This window comes from Venturia canescens, chromosome 4 (genome assembly GCF_019457755.1).
Source record: "Venturia canescens isolate UGA chromosome 4, ASM1945775v1, whole genome shotgun sequence".
NCBI lineage: Eukaryota > Metazoa > Arthropoda > Insecta > Hymenoptera > Ichneumonidae > Venturia > Venturia canescens.
In genome coordinates this window covers 1,700,018-1,716,923 of record NC_057424.1, presented here as the reverse complement: position 1 = coordinate 1,716,923, position 16,906 = coordinate 1,700,018, and the positions used below count along the sequence as shown (strand labels likewise).

The window sequence follows — 16,906 nt, the reverse complement described above, 5'->3', positions numbered from 1 at the left end:
GCCTCAAATTTAAAACAACGTTCTGGTGAATCATGATGTGATAGACATGAAAAGAACATTGAAATTCTCATAGTTCGATTACGACAATCTCTTTTTTACATTTTATCAAAGCTTCTTGTGTCATAAGCAGAGATCGGCATCAATAATTTTTTTGCCACTAATTTTGATAATTATTGTCAATTGATTAAAAATCAGTAATTATTTCAAATTACATTATCAATTGAACAAGTAATAGGAAATTGACAGAAACTTTATTGCCAAATGACGATTCATTTTTTAATTGATGGAGGAGATATTACCAATTGACGAAAAATTTCCAATTGATAGAGAAGATATTCTCAATTGACCAACCAAATTCCAATTGACGGAGGAGATATTACCAATTGACGAAAAATATCCAATTGATGGAGAAGATATTCTCAATTGACCAACCAAATTCCAATTGACGGAGGAGATATTACCAATTGACGAAAAATATCCAATTGATGGAGGGGATATTGCCAATTGACCAACCAATTACCAATTAATGGAGGAAATATTGCCAGTTGACGATAATTTTTCAATTCATCCAGAATGTTCTGTCAATTGGCCATATAAAATCCATTTCTAGAAAAATTTTTGGCCGATTGGTGGATCCTTCATTGGTGATCCGGGCGATATCAGCGCCTGATTTACGCATGCATAGAATGCGAAACAACGGTGAGCATCTTCTACGACGCTTAGGTCGACGGCTCGATGGTTTTCGATGTCTAGGACGACGGCGTCATGGTTTTCGATATCTAGGTCCACGGATCCATAGTTTTCGATGGCCAGGCATATTGTCTGCATGGTTTTCGATGTCCAGGCATATTGCTCCATGGTTTTCGATGTCCAAGTATATTCCTCCATGGTTTTCGATGTCCAGGCATATTGCTCCATGGTTTTCGATGTCTAAGTATATTTCTCTATGGTTTTCGATGCCCAAGCATATTGCTCCATGGTTTTCGATGTCTAGGCATATTTCTCCATGATTTTTAATGTCTAAGTATTTTTCTCTATGGTTTTCGATGTCCAAGCATATTGCTCCATGGTTTTCGATGTCCAAGTATATTCCTCCATGGTTTTCGATGTCCAGGCATATTGCTCCATGGTTTTCGATGTCTAAGTATATTTCTCTATGGTTTTCGATGCCCAAGCATATTGCTCCATGGTTTTCGAAGTCTAGGCATATTTCTCCATGATTTTTAATGTCTAGGTATACTTCTCTATGGTTTTCGATGTCCAGACATATTGCTTCGTGGTTTTCGATGTCTAGCAAGGAAAGTCACCTTAGTGTACCCCCACAACCTGGGTTGAAAAAATTACATTTTGTAGTTCACATCAAAGTATAAACCGTCACAAAAAATTAGCTGCCCACTCGCATATTTAAGGGGTGAAATAATTCCTCAAAATCGATCGTTTTTTCGTTTTTCGTTGATATCTCCGTAACTAAAATAGATACGGCAAAAGTTTAAATGGCAAATTTATTCATTTTTTAGTGCTTTGCAATAATATATAATCGTTAATTGTATAGCTTTTTATATTCATTTTAATTTCATAAAAAAACGTGTTTTTTTGTACATTTTTCTCTACTTTTCCATGGTAAACCTAATTATTCCGATTCGAAATTCAATCATATCAATCTACATTGGTTTTTTTCCGACACAAGCGCTCATTGAAAGGAGTCAATTTTTTCAAACGCAACATTTTTTATCAATTTCAACTTATAACATCTTTTCATCAAACTATGAGGTGGGTTTCTTAAAATACGTTTTATTTTTCTATCATATCCTATCTATTGTGTTAAACAGTGATACATCAGTAAAAGATAAGGCTCTATATAATCTCATTGTTATCACATTTAAGTTAGTTTTAAAGCGGTTCCCGTTCACTAAAATTCTCTGATCATAGGTATGCATTATTGAGTATGTATTGAATACTACGAACTTTTATAAAAATGCATATCAATCCAATGAATGTCATACATATTTTGTCGACTTATTTTATGATGATGAATTTGCCCGAAACACCGGTGAATGAAAGTGAAATGAAATTAGCCAATACCATTAAAGAGTTTTTAATTGAAATCATAAACGAATACACGGGAATCGAAATTGAAGAAGACGAAACTCTAAACTTTCAAGAACAATTCAAACCCCGTGAGCCTGAAAGTGTAGAAGATAGTGAATTGGAATGGGATTCAATTTCATTCAATGAAGCCGATGGATCTCATTGTACAAAAAATGAAGATGAACTCCCATTTGATTACAAGAAGAAAGCTGTGGAGTATTGGAGAAGTCGAAAAATAAAAAATTTAAATATTCGTACGGTGGCACATCGTTTAAGAAAAGTAATTTCTAAAACACAATTAAAGCATTGAGCTCATCAAATAAATAAAGCTGGGACTTATAAAGAAAAATTGAATGAAATATCTCAATATACTTTAAATCGCTTCATTAAAGCAACTGAATGTGGCAAGTCATTAGGGTGCTTTTTTTTTCAGCAACATTTTTTTTTTTCACTCCTATCTCGCCTTTTTGTAGGGAATACCTTAAAAAAAAATCCCTGAAAATTTGAGCCCTTAATATTAATTTTAAGTACTCGACCAAGGCGTACAAAGATTTCCCCTTTAAAATACACGTAAAGTTCGATTTTTCTTCTTAAAAGTTCTACAGCTCAGAGGCATTTAATGGTACAACCTTGGTCGATGAGCGGATTTATTCAGAATTAAATGCTCCACAAAAGTGTCCATTGTGGCGTAAGTGTAACTCGAACTGGCGAGGTCGTAGAGGTCACTCAACCCAATTTTTTCATGAAATTCTCGTTTTTTTGCCTCTATCTCGTAAATGACAAGAGCTACAGAAAAAATGGGAATGACAAACTTGGAGGAAATTCAATTTCCTACAAAAAAGTATTCAAGCACCAAATCGCTAACATCGATATTTCTTGAGATATTGGGCTTTTAAGTTGAGGTAGTATGGAATTTTCATGAATTATTGAGCTAAATTGTATAAGTTGTTAATTTATTATTCTTTATTGTCACTTAAATCATCAAATATTTATTTGTTAAGTTGCAAATGATTAAAAAGTTGAATAACTCAACGTTTTGAAACTGAAATTCGAAAAAAAAAACATTTTCAAAGTGCTTAGATTTTTTTTTTTACTTTTCACGAATTTTTCAATTGATTTTCCCCTGATTCTTCGAATTTATTTACCAGTCATTGAATACCGATAAAGTTCTAGTTGAAAATATCTTATATATAAGCAAGACAAGATATATAGATATAAAATAATATTGAAATATTTTGCGTATATACAACATATTTTCAACTAGAACTTTATAGGTATTCAATTACTGGTAAATAAATTAGAAGAATCAGGGGAAAATCAATTGAAAAATTCGTGAAAAGTGAAAAAAAAATTTTTAAGCACTTTGAAAATGTTTTTTTTTTTCCGAATTTCAGTTTCAAAACGTTCAGTTATTCAACTTTTCAATCATTTGCAACTTAACAAATAAATATTTAATGATTTAAGTGACAATTAAGAATAATAAATTAACAACTTATACAATCCAGCTCAATAATTCATGAAAATTCCATACTACCTCAACTTAAAAGCCCAATATCTTAAGAAATATCGATGTTAGCGATTTGGTGCTTGAATACTTTTTTGTAGGAAATTGAATTTCCTCCAAGTTTGTCATTCCCATTTTTTCTGTAGCTCTTGTCATTTACGAGATAGAGGCAAAAAAACGAGAATTTCATGAAAAAATTGGGTTGAGTGACCTCTACGACCTCGCCAGTTCGAGTTACACTTACGCCACAATGGACACTTTTGTGGAGCATTTAATTCTGAATAAATCCGCTCATCGACCAAGGTTGTACCATTAAATGCCTCTGAGCTGTAGAACTTTTAAGAAGAAAAATCGAACTTTACGTGTATTTTAAAGGGGAAATCTTTGTACGCCTTGGTCGAGTACTTAAAATTAATATTAAGGGCTCAAATTTTCAGGGATTTTTTTTTAAGGTATTCCCTACAAAAAGGCGAGATGGGAGTGAAAAAAAAAATGTCGCTGAAAAAAAAAGCACCCTAGCAAGACATACATGATATTGATTTGCAACGATGGACTTTGACCGCACATAAAGATTTCATGAATTCCGATGCACGATTCAAAGCAAAACTTTAGAACTTTAGAAAACTTTAGAAGACTCAAAAAATCTTGCAAAAACGGTTGAAGAGTTTATAAATAACGTTAAATCTGTTATCAACGACATTGGTCTGGAAAACGTTTACAATTCGGACCAAAGTGGATTCCAATTTGAAATGCATTCCGGTCGCACTTTTGCAAACCAAGGATCAAAAGAGATTGAATGGGTTGTTCAATCCATATCTTCGACAACCCATTCATACACAATTCAACCAATGATATCGGCCGATGGAAAATTACTTTCACCGTTTCAAGAGACTCGGTAGAGTCTCGGGACAAGTACATTGACAGCCCTGTCGTCTGCTGGCCCGAGGCTCGCCGAGTTATAATTTCTCTGAATAAAACGATTCGCGGCGGAGGGGGTAAAACTGGCATGTCATTTTCTAAAATTGCAGAGCTCAGGAGATTTTTTATAAATCAAAAATTGGTTTGGAGACTAATTTTCAAAATCCCTTTCGAATGAGCACGAAACCAACACGATCAGTAGCGTGAATGCTGAGAAAAAACTTTGCACAGGCTCAAGATTATGCAAAAGTTACTAACTCATTTAAGGATTTGCCGTGTCTGTACAGAACACCATCAAAGGCCTCTTGATGCCAGCTATAACCCATTTCTATGGAAGCTCGAGTCCCGGGATCCCGGCTACAGAAATAATGAGTTGTGATTGGTCAGGATACTCGCTATACCGTTCCAGCGGAATAAAGTTTATGAATATATACCTATATATACAATCCCATCAGTCAGCTGTCAGCTTTTGATGTTATAATAATCGGATTTCCGACATTACGAAGTGCGGCGTGAAAAAAAAATATTTTTCATCTAATCAAGTGTTCAATATGTATTTATTTTATTCAAAGTAGTGGTATGTGGTGTCATACATGCAGTGTATTTGACTTTGGCGTGATATGTTCAACCATCTGTCAGTTTTTGATGGCATGATCAAATTAATAGCAACAGCGATCTAAATGATAAAGTTTCGGAGAAATAGTGCGAGCTGTATTCAAAATTCTTATATGACTATAAAAAAAAATGTTATGTAAGTTTTGTGAAAACCGATGTGGGTTAGTTTACGCTCATCGCAATCGGTTCGCGAGTGTTTGTTATATAGAACATATATTAGTATTGGGAAATTTCTCCTCGTACAAATTCTTTGATTTTACGTTTATTTATGACATAATTTTGTTGCAATCCTGATTCTGGTTCTTCAAAAATTTTCAACGAGAGTTATGTGAGAAAAATAAACTTTCGCTCATTATAACCTCTCAAACGTTCTTTAAAAACAGAAAATTTATGTTGTGTAATTACATTATAGAAAAAATTTGCGTGGTTGTATGTAAATGAATGCAAATAAAGTTTGAAAAACTTTGGTCAAGTAAGTGTCTAATTCATTGTATTGTTGTCATATTTTCTTTCATTTCGTTTGGCTGTGTTCACCAGCCCCTTTAATTTTCCCACCTCCTTAGCTTACAGTATATCCATATCAATTTAATTCGAGTGACTTTCGTATTTCTATTCCCTCATATTGATTTCAATAAATTGGAAAATTCATAACAAAAAGTTTTCATGATTGCTTGTTCATACACCCAAGTTTTAGAAAAATCTTTGGGCCGTGTAAGTGCATAGATATATTCACTTGAGTTATTGCATAATGAATTTGGAAATTTATTTCAATAAGTCATTGGGTGGTTAATTTTCATGATATCAAAATTCGTATCTTCGAAATGCAATGAACACCTCTAAAGTGCGACAAAGTCATGAAGCGACATGTATGTTGAGTATTTCCAGACCATGTTTGCGATTGGCATCATGGGTTGAAAAATTCATGTGTGTAAGTCTACGTCTGATAATTTTTGAATGTGATCAAATATTTTGTCTGCGTATAACCATGGAGACATACAGAAATACAGCATTTTGCTTGCTTCAACATGCAGCGTATCTGTCACTTTTTTTCTTGAATGTGACATAATAAGTTTCAAGAATGTGGTTCATGGAATTTTGAAATGGTTTGCCCCATAGCACCAAAGTTTGTATTACTGGTATGCAGCAAATATCTATGAACTTTGATATTTCTGTGAAGCGTAGGTGTGCCAATCTTTTCACTTTTTGGTTCCGACTGCAATATATAAACGAAGATACATGAAACAATTTTGAGTTCTGTTCACTTTGAAGTGCGCTGTCTTTTTTCCTTTTAGTTTTGGCATAATGAATTTTATGAATCGGTGGCAATTTTTTCTTTCTGTATCAAAATTTAGATGAATAAATTGCAGCAGATACTTGCAAACTTTGAAAATTCTGTGTATTGACATGCACGCTAGGCATTAGCACTTCCTATTTTTGATTATGAAATATGGATACTTACAATTAATAAAAATTGTAGAAGAATTATAGAATTACGATATGGATTACTAGTAATAAATAACTCAAAATAATGATAAATGATACAAGAAGTCAGCGATGGCCTATTTATGAATGACATAAGAAGTTATGTTTTCAAAATGCAATGGACATATTAATGAATAAGCAATTCTGTTGGTCTTGACGCACTTCATAGTTTATCTTTTGTCCGGTTGAACCTTGGTGGCTACATGCAGAGTTTAAAAATGTTGTGCATCGACGTGGGTGTGTCAACTTTTATCTCTGGGTATGATAATACGAATGAAAAAGATTGCTTCAAAAAGTCCTTGGAAACACGTTTTTTAATGAAATAAAAATTGGTAGCATTAGAATTCAATAAACATATGTGAAAATTGCGAATTCTGGTGGACTTGGTGAACATTGTATATATTTTTTTCTTTCTCTTTCTATCCAATTTTAAAGAAAATCAATCAAAAAATTCATTTCATTGAAAAATCTTCATATTTTCTTTATTCACAATGATTTCATCAAAACTATTGAAAACAAAATTTATAAATGACGGGGGAAAATTCCACAATGATACAAAATATTGAAAAACCTTACGGAATATGATTTTAATCCCACAAAATTATGGACACATTCGAAATAGTTGAAAAATTGAGGGTATCACTTGAAACATTCGAAGAATATCAAACTGTTATAAATTGTACAAAACTTAAAGAAAATCATTGGAGAACTTATTTTAAAATATAACAATAGAAACATTGGTTAACTTTAGAAAATCTTATTTAAGAATATGTTTTGTCGTTTAGAACTGCCATAGAAAAAAGATTTGATATCAAGCCGTAAAAATCCTCACTCGGAGAAAAAAAATTTGGACAATTACATTGATGATCGCCCGTTTTCTTATTACACCACAAAGAATGTAAACAAAACTTCTTAAGTCACACAACGAAAATGATTTCGAACCGTAAGAAAATATCAAATATATTACGATCCTACAGCATTCGTGTATAATACTCTTCACTAGTATACTGATTGTGCGGTATCAGTCTTTTTTCGACGAATCAGATGATACAAGCCAAAATCATATCTCGGCTTCCAACCTGCTTTCCACTATGCTCTTGGGTTCCTAATTGACAAAACATATTAGAGTACAAGGAAAAAAATCGCCAAAGTCCAAGGATAGACCTGTGACGAAATATTTCCAGTACAATTTTGTTGAAAAATAGGTCTTTTTTCGTGGAAACCAATCTTACAAGCATTAAATCGTAAATAATTCATAGAAATTAAAATTAAAATTATATAGTCGTCAAAACATAAATAAGGAACTTTCGAGAAAAAAGACGTGATATCAAACCATAAACTTCCCCTAGGGAAAAAAAGGTTGGGACAAGTACATTGATGGTGTCGTGTTTGCTGATAATTCCATCCATAAAAAAAACTTAGAAACCGATGCCTCTTTCTTCTTATTTGATTCGAACAGCTAAATCAATTGAAAAAAATTCATCTTATTTACGTGCAGCATTAAAATTTATTATATCAATTCGAGGCCAAGTATTTTCTAATGAATTGAAATAAGTTACCACTTGAATTACGTGCAGCACTAAAATTTGTGATATCAATCGGTGGACAAGTATTTTATTAGTAACTTCAAAGTTGAACATTATGGAATTGTTCTAAGAAGCTTTTAAATCCAAAAATATCATATGCAAGTTAATCATTTCTTGCTCTATGGTGGCAGAGACTTATAAGAAAATCGATTCTTTTCAGACTTTCAGGAGCTTCTGATATTATTCATAATATTCGACGTCGATTGGATCGTTACAAATTATGTTTAAATATGAGTTAAAAGTACTTGTCCGGCCCATCACTTTCCATTAAAATTGTTTATTCAAATAAAAATCAGGGCTTTTCTAGAACTGATGGAGCACAAATATTCATGCAGAGGGAATTTAGAGAGTTATCTTCAAGTAATTTTCCCTCAAGTGCACTAATTTAATAAGAATGGAAACGAATTGTCCTGTACTATACAAGGGATGTATTTGTGCATCGATAAATAAAAAACATTATGCACATTAAATATGTCCAAGTTTACAAAAATAACTCCCCAGTTTGTATTGGATTGACGGCAATTTCTACTTCTCACTTCGTCCAGCGAACGAATTTCATTCGGTATAACTAACCTATACTATTATTAAGAACATTAAACTAATAATAAATCGCATTTCAATACATTTTTAACCGGATTCTGCCGTACAATTTCGTTTTTTTTATGATTGATTTTTATTTCAATAAATAGTGATGGGCCGGACAAGTACTTTTAACTCATATTTAAACATAATTTGTAACGATCCAATCGACGTCGAATATTGTGAATAATATCAGAAGCTCCTGAAAGTCTGAAAAGAATCGATTTTCTTATAAGTCTCTGCCACCATAGAGCAAGAAATGATTAACTTGCATATGATATTTTTGGATTTAAAAGCTTCTTAGAACAATTCCATAATGTTCAACTTTGAAGTTACTAATAAAATACTTGTCCACCGATTAATATCACAAATTTTAGTGCTGCACGTAATTCAAGTGGTAACTTATTTCAATTCATTAGAAAATACTTGGCCTCGAATTGATATAATAAACTTTAATGCTGCACGTAAATAAGATGATTTTTTTTTCAATTGATTTAGCTGTTCGAATCAAATAAGAAGAAAGAGGCATCGGTTTCTAAGTTTTTTTTATGGATGGAATTATCAGCAAACACGACAGCATCAACGTACTTGTCCCAACCTTTTTTTCCCTAGGGTATCTTGTTTAAAAAGAAATCGGTGGTGACTTTGGTCCACGCGTAGAAAAAACGTTATTTAAACCCAAAAACGTTTTTGTTTCGACATCAAAATCGGGAAAGTTAACATCAGGTACGAACTATTCAAATGATATATTCGGGCCGCAAATTAAATATAGCAAACCAAATCATACTAAATATTTCGTTTTATCGACAGATCATTTCAAACAGTGGCTAACAGAAATTTATTTTCCGAATGTTGGTGACAGCAGCGCGCTCTTGATCGACTCTTGGAGTGGACACTGTCCAGGGGTAGTTAATGAAGTAACTCCTCTTCATAAAAAATTGTATTAGAAATTATTTCAATAAGAATAACAGGACAAATACAACCATTAGATGTGTTTGGTTTTCGAATATGGAAAAATTTGTAAGGCACTTTTCAGACATATCTATTCTTTCCGGTAGCGATATAAATCTACATTTAAGGAATAACATTATTAAACTGCATTTAAACTTTTTGTTTTTCCACTTCTCCAATACTCCACAGCTTTCTTCTTGTAATCAAATGGGAGTTCATCTTCATTTTTTGTACAATGAGATCCATCGGCTTCATTGAATGAAATTGAATCCCATTCCAATTCACTATCTTCTACACTTTCAGGCTCACGGGGTTTGAATTGTTCTTGAAAGTTTAGAGTTTCGTCTTCTTCAATTTCGATTCCCGTGTATTCGTTTATGCTTTCAATTAAAAACTCTTTAATGGTATTGGCTAATTTCATTTCACTTTCATTCACCGGTGTTTCGGGCAAATTCATCATCATAAAATAAGTCGACAAAATATGTATGACATTCATTGGATTGATATGCATTTTTATAAAAGTTCGTAGTATTCAATACATACTCAATAATGCATACCTATGATCAGAGAATTTTAGTGAACGGGAACCGCTTTAAAACTAACTTAAATGTGATAACAATGAGATTATATAGAGCCTTATCTTTTACTGATGTATCACTGTTTAACACAATAGATAGGATATGATAGAAAAATAAAACGTATTTTAAGAAACCCACCTCATAGTTTGATGAAAAGATGTTATAAGTTGAAATTGATAAAAAATGTTGCGTTTGAAAAAATTGACTCCTTTCAATGAGCGCTTGTGTCGGAAAAAAACCAATGTAGATTGATATGATTGAATTTCGAATCGGAATAATTAGGTTTACCATGGAAAAGTAGAGAAAAATGTACAAAAAAACACGTTTTTTTATGAAATTAAAATGAATATAAAAAGCTATACAATTAACGATTATATATTATTGCAAAGCACTAAAAAATGAATAAATTTGCCATTTAAACTTTTGCCGTATCTATTTTAGTTACGGAGATATCAACGAAAAACGAAAAAACGATCGATTTTGAGGAATTATTTCACCCCTTAAATATGCGAGTGGGCAGCTAATTTTTCGTGACGGTTTATACTTTGATGTGAACTACAAAATGTAATTTTTTCAACCCAGGTTGTGGGGGTACACTAAGGTGACTTTCCTTGTAGGTATATTGCTCCATGGTCTTCGATGTCTAGGTATATTTCTCCATGGTTTTCGATGTTTAGGCATTTTGCCCCATGGTTTTCGATGTCTAGGTCGACGACTCCATGATTTTCGATGGCTAGGTGGGGGGATCCATGGTTTTCGGTGTCTAAGTATACTTCTCCATGGCTTTCGATGTCTTGGCATAGTTCTCCATAGTTTTTGCTGATTAGGTGTATTTATCCACGGTTTGCGATGTCTAGGTCGACGAATCCATGGTTTGCAGTGTCTAAGTATATTTCTCCATGGTTTTTGACGTCTAGGTATATTCCTCCATAGTTTTCGATGTCGTGGCAGAGTTCTCTATGGTTTTCGATAAAAACGTATACCTAGACATCGCAAACCATGGAGCTATATACCAAGACATTAATAACCATGGAAAAATATACCTAGACATTGATAACCATGAAGCAATATTTCTGGACATCGAAAATCATGGCGCCGTCGCCCTAGACATCCAAAACCATGGAGCCGTCGACCTAGACAACGAAAACCATGGCGCTGTCGACCTAGACATCGAAAACCATGGAGCCATGTTTCTGTATATGGAAAACCATGGAGAAGTATACCTAGACATCGAAAACCGTAGGGAAGTATACCTAGAAATCGAAAAGCACGGGGCAATATGCCCGGACCACGAAAACCATGGAAAAATATACTTAGACATCGAAAACCATGGAGAAATATATCTAGAAATCGAAAACCATGAATAAACACACCTCGACATCGAAAACCATGGAGAAATATATCTAGACATCGAAAACCATGGATCCGTCGACCTAGACATCGAAAACCATGAAGAAATGTACCTAGACATCGTAAATCATGGAGCCGTCGACCTAGACATCGAAAACCATGGACCCGTCAACCTAGATATAGAAAACCATCGAGCCGTCGACCTAAGCATCGAAGACGATGCTGACGGACGTATCGCATTCTATGTATGCGTAAATCAGGTGCTGGTATCGCCCGGATCGCCAATGGATGATCCACCAATGGGCCAAACATTTTTCTAGAATTAATTTTTATATGGTTAATTGACAGAACGCTTTGGATCAATTGAAAAATTTTTACTTGGCAATATCTCCTCCATTCAATGGAAATTGGTTGGTCAATTGGCAATATCTCCTCCACCAATTGGAATTTTTTTGTCAATTGGTAATATCTCCTCGATCAATTGGAAATTGGTCGGTCAATTGACAATATCTTCTCAATCAATTGGAAATTTTTCGTCAATTGGTAATATCTTCTCCATTAATTAGAAATTGGTTGATCAATTGACAATGTAATTTGTAATAATTAATGATTTTTAATCATTTGATAATAATAATTTCTTGCAATGTGCATTTTTAATCAATTTAAAAATGAAAAATGAAAAAATTTTCTTTGCCGATCTTTGGTCATAAGAATCATCGAGCTCTCATAACCACCTTGAAATTGAGACTTGTGTCCGTCGTATAGTGGAGTATTCCTATGTAATGGCGATCACTATAATATCACAAGTCAAGCAAAATTTCGGTCAATCTTAAGTCGAGGTGGGGCGTTCCACGTCAAATCGAATAATTTTCAAATTAGTATTTTTTATTTGATCCATTTGTTTGGTTTTAAGAGGTCATTCTCCGGAACTCATGTGATTTATTTCAAATTTTTATCTGAACATTTCTGTCAGCCAAAACTTTGTTAAAAATATCGCAATTTCTTTCTTGAGTTAGACACTAACGAAAAAAAATAGGGGGTCAACACATTTTTCCTAATTTTTAGTGATTTACCAAAATGTTGCATCGCAGTGAAAAATGGCCGTATCTAGATTTAACAAAAAGCTTTTTGACGCGTAATTATTCTACTTTCAAGATCTTGTGTCAAAAAATTATGTGGAGCTACTGGGTCTGCGTCACTTCAAGAAGTAGTGTGAAAGAAAAATTTGAAAATTTGTATGGTTCATTTTTTTGAGTTCACGCTTTGCGTGGCTAAAATGCGGCCTTAGGTCATGCAGTGCTATAAAATAATTAAAAAAGTATCACGGACGGGATTTGAACCCGGAGCCATTGGGGCAAGAGTCTAGCTTGTTTACCTCTGAGCTGGCACCTATATATTGGGTAATTACATTAAAAGTCGCTGTTTTTTAATGTTTTTTAAACGTCTATTTCTATGGTAAAAATTGAAATAATTTGAATCAAAATATACGCCCTCGGCAGCTACCACCTTCTCCCACTTTTCTGGCAACAATTGAATTCCGCGGCGAAAGAAAGCTCTATTCTTTGAGGCTATCCAATCAGCAATCCATTTTTGGACTCGTTCATAATTTTTGAAATGCCTGTCTTATAAATCTTGCTGCATCGACCGAAACAGATGTTAATTCGATGGAGCCAGGTCTGAAGATGGAGAATACGCTGGGTGGGGGAGGGTTTCCCATTTTAACTTCATGAGTTTTTGTTTGACCTTCAAAGCAATACGAAGTCGAGCGTTATTATGAAGACGAATCACTTTTTGTCGGTTCAATACAATCGATGGTCTGTTTTTCATCAAATTTTTGTACAAATTCTCCATCTGTTGTTTATAACGCTCATCGATGATTATTTCATTCGGCTTTGACAATTCGTCAAGCGCGGATATCCCGCTTTGGAGTCGATGCTGTGAATTAGCCAGGATCAACCCATGATTTTTTTCGTTTTGGATTCTCAAAATAGATCCATTTTTCATCTCCGATCACAATACGCCATAAAAAACTCTTCTTTTTTGCTTTGCACGTAATGAAATGCAGATGTTTAGCCGAGTGGCAATAGTACTGTCGGTCATTCAATGTGCCAGCCATTTTCCTTCTTTTTGTATTTTCCCAATGGCATGCAAAAGTCGTGATACCGTTGATTTATCGACTCCAAGTTGTTGAGCTAATTCTCTAAGATATTGGTTGGGATTATCGTCCAATAACACTTTTAATTCCTCATCTCCAATTTTTTTCGGTTGGCTTGGCATTTCTTTGTCATAAGCATCACCACTTTTAAACCTTCTAAACCAATCTCTTCATACTGTTTCGGACGAAGCAGATTCCCCATAAGTTTCTGCGAATAATCGGTGAGCTTCAGCTGCACTTATTTTCAAATCAAAATAATGCAGAAGGACACATCGGAAGAACAACTTATCGTGATCCATTTTTTACTGTATATATCACTTAATGAATATAAAAATGATGATTGTTGATTAGATTTTATTAATACACCTTCAAGCTTCAAAAATGTACTTGTCACAGTATTTATAGTTCAGTGTAAACATTGCTAGCCCCATCTATATGGTAACAGCGGAAATTTATGCAACCACCTAATACAATTTTGGGGTTTGGTTGGTACTCCCCCTCCCCCCGCATTATAAGCACGTGAAGTGGGAGTCCGTAACTCGATGCACCTCCTGCAGCCTTCCCTCGTAAGCCATGGTATAGATCATATGGCTTGTTTCTCTAGCTTCAATTTACTTTTATTGAAATCTCATTACGACCACTTTTTGCTGGAACGTTGAACTTCAAACGAAAAAGGACCCTTTTGTTTTTGATCGATGATATTCTAGGAACCAATGGTCATACAGAAAATTCACGGAGAGTTCAGAAAACCGGAATGAATGCCCTACAAGGTTCCACTGCGACAACAAAGGTAATTTGTGATTTTTCGGAAAATCTACAATTTAAATGAAAATAATCATGAAATGACCAATGTTGAGCATGAATTTCACAGCTGAAGATTCCCTCAATATCTGAACAAAATACATTCTGATCCAACGAAACGTTTCCTCGCTGCAACCAGTTGAATTATTCAAAAAATTGAAGGGTCATGTGTTTATACTTGAAACTCGTCATATATGACTAAAATGGAGAAAAAAAATTCTCTAGCTTTTTCTAAATTTTTTTCACAGATAGCCAACAGGCGCATTATGAAGAAGATGAAGGTGAGTCGTATGATCCTGGAATAGCAGATAAGCTCTAAATATGATTTTTTTGTATCAATAACAATTAGATCAATCATTTTATCTTTGACGCGTTTTTATTCAAACTACATTTTTCATATTTGCTGGTATTGTACCTCGAAGACAAATCGTCGGACCATTTTGATTTTTTAAAAATTATTCTGTATATTAGGGTGCTACAAAAAAATGGTAGAGACACACAACACACACACAAATGGTTCGCATACATATCGAAAGTGTTCTGATCCCGAAAGGAAGACGGTAAATTATGTTTTGGCGCCGTCGTTTTGGCGCGGCCGTTTGGGGGCGAGGACAATTTGGCACTGGGGCGTTTTGACGCCAGGACGTTTTGGCGCCAGAACGGGTTTTGGCACTAAAGAATATGTTCAGCAAATTTTAATAAATTCTCATCATTTTGAAATTTTTAATGTATTTAACATGGTTTAGCATGGCAACATTGTATGGTCGCTATCCACCCTCTTTAAAATACTATGGCGAAATAATCGAAAAATTGATTCATGGAAAAAATTGTACTGAGAACATTATCCGAGAAAAAGAGACTTGATTTGAAAGACTTGTGTGATGGGACCAAAAGGATTATTATTAGAGAATGAACAGTGTTTATAATGAATTGTTCTTTACTGAACGACTGGGATTTTTGAGTGAGAGAGAGTGCAAGTTAATGGTTCGGGAGATGGAAATGAACTGGCGTGTATTAAGATGCTTGCCGGGCAGTCGAAAGTAGGACTCTTTGTCCATACATTAATAGTATCACTCCGCGGAGTGATACCGAGGTGGCCGGCGCGTGATAAGCGTACGACGGTTGTCGTGAGCCGCGGGACTGCAGGTGAGGAATGCGCTGATTTGGGAATGATAGTGCATGGGAAAGAGTTGTTTTAGGGATAGAGCGGATATGAGGTGTCGGTGTGGGAAAGGATTCAGGGGTATGGGCCGTTACACTCCGCCTCTTACAAAAACGATGCTCCGCATCGTAGGTTACAACTTTTACATTAATTTTTCCCTCTCTTTTGTGATTTTATATAATTTCATATATTATTTGTGTTCGTGGGGTGTGTATAGCGTATGTTAAAAGTTGACTTGTTAATTGGTTAAGTAAGTTTTTGCTACGATTGATTGTTGGGCTTCAGTAGATTGGTTAGTCGGTTATCCGGATTATTTAGCGATATGGTATTTTCCGTTTTCCATTGTTTTCTTTCATTTCCTTATCTCAATTGGTCGTTCTTTGATTGGATTGTTTTGTTTTACGTTACGTAGGATCTGAAACAAATTCTAAGTTTTTATTAGTTTGATGTTAGTGTGTTTGGTTGAGTTATGAGGACAGGTAGGTTGATGGAGTTCGCTAAAGTCACAAAACAAAAATTTTGTCCTGCTTGTTATTCGTGAACTTGTAGGTTTATTTCCTTTCTCTTTTCTTTTTTTTTTTGAAGTTTTATCATTTCCTGGGTGTTTTAACTGACGTTTATTTGTGAAGCTTCATCAACGCTTATTCCCGTTTTGGCTTTGTATTTTATTTATTATGTTTCATATTTGATTGTTGATCTGAAACATTCTGATTTCTGTTTAGTTCTTGTTTTAGTTAGTAGGAGTGACTTGTTCTTGAGGATTCGGTTATTTTTGGAAGGATTTATTATTAACTACGTTATGTGAAGCAAATTTAGCAATGAAGCATTTAACAATTAAGTTTGTGGAAAAGTAAATGAATTGTTCATTTTTTCCTATATTTCATGATTTTAGTTTTTATTGTTTCGGGTTAATGTGATTTATTTGTCGTTTACAAGTATCATGAGGAAATTGAGATGCAATATGTTATTCGGGAACGAAATAATTGCAATAGATATTTCCACGTGATTAATGTTACGTATTATACTAATGCAATCAAACTTGAACTCGTGGGAATTGTTTGGCGTGATTGAAATTTTTCTTCCCGCTAAATTGTTTTTCATCTCGAATGACGATTCTAGACAAATCAGACATCGATA

The 16,906-nt window shown here is 34.2% G+C and overlaps 1 protein-coding gene across 3 annotated transcripts in view; it reads right to left on the bottom strand.

Moving 5' to 3' along the window:
• Nucleotides 1–16,906, bottom strand: part of ry (xanthine dehydrogenase rosy) — a 359,506-nt gene that overhangs the window by 59,317 nt on the left and 283,283 nt on the right. The window lies entirely within an intron of this gene.